The sequence below is a fragment of the Brassica napus genome, chromosome C3, assembly GCF_020379485.1.
Source record: "Brassica napus cultivar Da-Ae chromosome C3, Da-Ae, whole genome shotgun sequence".
Lineage (NCBI taxonomy): Eukaryota > Viridiplantae > Streptophyta > Magnoliopsida > Brassicales > Brassicaceae > Brassica > Brassica napus.
In genome coordinates, this window is record NC_063446.1 from 60,774,609 (window position 1) to 60,778,057 (window position 3,449).

Genomic DNA, 3,449 nt, shown 5'->3' on the forward strand with positions numbered 1-3,449 from the left:
TCCAATAGCTTCTCATTTCCCTGCAATTCCAGCTTAGAACTCTCATATTAAAAAACCTTGATTGTGCTCATAAGAGCTAAAAACGCGGGTGTAATGATACCCTGTACTTCCAACACCGTCAAATCCCAAAGTTTTGGATACTGTTATGTCTCCTTCTCCTACATGAAGGCACGTACCAAACATTAATAATGTTTGAGAATATGAAACACATAAAGTCACTTGTTCTCCCGCATATTCACTTAAAGTCCTGTGACCACTCCACCTTAAATCCCCTTCCACTGTGTGACCCTGATGTCCCATAATTCTTAATAAAACCATAAAATTTAAGAAATTCTTTAAAACCTCGTCCACCCAGCTACTCATTGGCCACATTGTTTTCCTAGTACCATCTCTTGACCATAACACACAAACTATACCCACATGCTTACTCGCACGTATGAAAGAATATATATAAGTATATAGAACCGGTGGGAGTAAATATATGACGCTTCCTCTAACGCAACACCGCCGTAGTTCCAAATTCCACCACGGTAAAGACAAAGACCAACACTATAAAGGGAAGGAGGTAAAGATATCATAAGAAGATAGTGTTATGTTCGAAAATGCTATCTTTTACATAGCTCATAATTTAAAATAGCGTTTTTTTTTATCTCAGTGCTATAAAAAATCACATATATAAATTAAAATGCTATTTTTACCTAGGCGAAAAAATCACGCAAACAATTTTTAATGTTTGGAGCCTCTGAATATATAATTAAAACGCTATCATTTTGTGAAGCGGGCTAAAAAATTTAAAGTCCCGCTTGACTTATAGAAAAAGTAAAAAAGTGTTTAAAAACAAAAATTCTTTTGTTCTTCTTTCTCTTCTATTCTTAAACGGGGCAAGATGAAGGGAAGGCAAAGGGTTTTTCGCCTCCGTCGATGCCTCCACGTCTCCGTCATCGCATCTCCTCGTCTCCGTCACACCTCTGCTCTCTCTCTCGTCTTCGGTGGCAAGGCGGAGCTGCGTCGGAGGCAGCTGCAGCGAAGCTTATAAAGCGCAGGAAGCTTGCGAGTTTCTCCCTTGCCATAGATTTTCATATGTAAAGTCTGAAGCTTTTAGCTTGTTTTTGCTTAAAGCGTATAAATTTCTTCTCTCTGTTCTTTGTTAATGTATTGATGAAGAGAATGTTGAGAGCAGGGATGGAGATGGCTATGATTGATGCAGCTTCTAAGAGCGTTGGAGTGCCTTTGTGGAAATTATTTTTTGTCTTGAAGAGAGACCTATCTGCTTAGGTCTGTCTTTAGCTTTTGTTTCTTTCCGCATTTAGTAAGTTGAGAAGTTATATAATTTCTCTTGAATTTGTTGAGGCTGGTGATTGAAATCAACTTCTGTATGTTGTTGTTGCAGAAACTAAACTATGGCACTAAATGCTCATATCAAAAAAGCAATGACAGCTATGAAGGCTCTTGGAATAGAGGAGGCGCAGATAAAGCCTGTCTTGAAAAACCTTCTCAACCTTTACGATAAGAAGTGGGACTAAATAGCCTAGGACAACTACAGGGCTCTCGCTGATGCTATCTTCGAGAGCCAAGAGACTCAGGTATCTTTCTTCTCACATTTTATTCACTGACTGTTTATCTCTCTAGTTATTTCATTTTCGTTTGACATTCTATATTGATATAACACATGAAAGGCCACTGAAGAGAAAAAAGGAAAGGAGAAGAAGGCCGACCAAGCTGAAGGCAGCGTATGTTATTTCCCCACAACCTACCTTTTATTATTTCAATGACTGTATTTTGGTTGGTTCTTTTAATTTTTACTATGCCCTTTGATTTAGCACTGTTGTTTTTGTTTTTGGCTTTGCTAATTATGTCTTTGCAGTTGTTTTTGGTTGTTGTTATTTGCAACCAAAAACAACTCTGAAAAGGTTCTTCCTGAGTTTTAAGAAGCAGCAAAATCATTTAAAGGAAAGGTAAGAACATAGGTAGTAACTCTGATTTATTTTTGATATGCTTTGTTTCACATCAAGAAAAGTACATGAATATATGATCTTTGGAGGCAACGATGGGTAAGATTACTTCTGACAAGCCTTTGTTTCTTTCAAATTGCAACAGCTCATCTTTAATTTGTACATGTGGATGTGGATAATGAGGATTATGGGAAGCCAGTTGCTGACTACTTTGGTGTGTCTGGCGATGGTCCTAAAGTAAGTCCTTCTTTTCATATAAGAACACCACTAGCTCCATCACCACCATTGGCTTATGTATTGTGATACATGCTTCTTGACCTTTGAGTTGTACAATATTGTAGGAGAAGGCTCCCCAAGGCTGATAAGCGCAAGGTTGAGTATGAGAAGACAAGAAACTCTGTTTTTCCCGAATCATTCACAAGCAGAGGAGGAAAAAAAAAGAAAAGCTCCGGTGTTAGCCTAAGATTGACGGTGGTAGCGGCAGTATAATGTTTGTGTTTAGGTTTCTGGTTTTTTTTGTCACTTAGGTTTCTGGTTTAGTTTTGGTTTGGGTTATTTTGTAAACAATTTCAATATATAAAATTTATAAAATATTTATATCTGTATTTTTATATTTTATATATTTTTTTAATTTTTAATAATGTTATTACAGCAATTATTATCCGCAATTATAAGTTATATAATTGCATAACTAATAAATGCTATCAAACTAATATTTTAAAATTGCATACAGAAAAACGCTATCTAAAGTGCCTAAGAAAAGATTGTGGGGGAAGATACAGCGTTCGCCATAACGCTGCACTATCTTGTAATAGCGTTTTCCTCATGCTATATATGAAACGTTTTCTTGTAGTGCGAAACTTCATAAAACCATCTAACACCCGTCATTACCGAGTATCTAGAAAGACACTGCATTTGGTTTAATGAGACCAATTGCAGCATGTGTTGTGAAGAGTACAGATAACAACGTGTTTCCAAAGAAACCATAAAGACCTGTTAACTTATGAGATCCTGCAACACATAACTTACCCCATTGATCACCAAACCATAAAAAATTCTTCCCCAAATAAACCATTTCACAATAGAAGCAAACACCAAGTAAACCAGTTTTATTCCAACCAGCCTTAAGACAACAACTTGCAATGAAACAAAAGCCAACATATTGGCAGTAAAACCCCCAGGAGAAACATAAATAGATGCTCAAAGAGCTTATTAAACGATAAAAAAGAAAGACAAGATCTTTCGATTCCGTTTTAATGAGAATCGTACCATCAAGATCGAGTCATTGAAAGAAGATTGAAGAAAACTCTCCAATCCGGAATAAAACCAAAGATTTCTCTGATTCTATTTGCCTTGACCACCTAGACTTTCCAAATTTCCTGAAGTGTCTTCGGAGATCCAAAACATCCTTTATTGAAAAACCTTCCTTTTGCTTCCGTTCGCCAATTTCGGATCCGATTCCATCATAATAATGAAGATCTACTCTTCCTTTATCCC

At 36.6% G+C, this 3,449-nt stretch overlaps 1 long non-coding RNA gene across 3 annotated transcripts; it reads left to right on the plus strand.

Annotated features, from left to right (window-relative positions):
* Positions 1-824: 824 nt before the first annotated feature.
* LOC106394924 lies at positions 825-2,557 on the plus strand. 3 transcript variants are annotated; one of them, XR_007320945.1, is made up of 6 exons: positions 835-1,087; positions 1,176-1,275; positions 1,391-1,583; positions 1,677-1,730; positions 1,865-2,189; positions 2,294-2,557. It is a non-coding gene; the product is annotated as an uncharacterized LOC106394924 (long non-coding RNA). The 3 variants fall into 3 exon arrangements; XR_007320946.1 differs by having other exon boundaries at positions 825-1,082; positions 1,181-1,275; positions 1,677-2,189; XR_007320944.1 differs by having other exon boundaries at positions 833-1,087; positions 1,677-2,189.
* Positions 2,558-3,449: the final 892 nt, after the last annotated feature.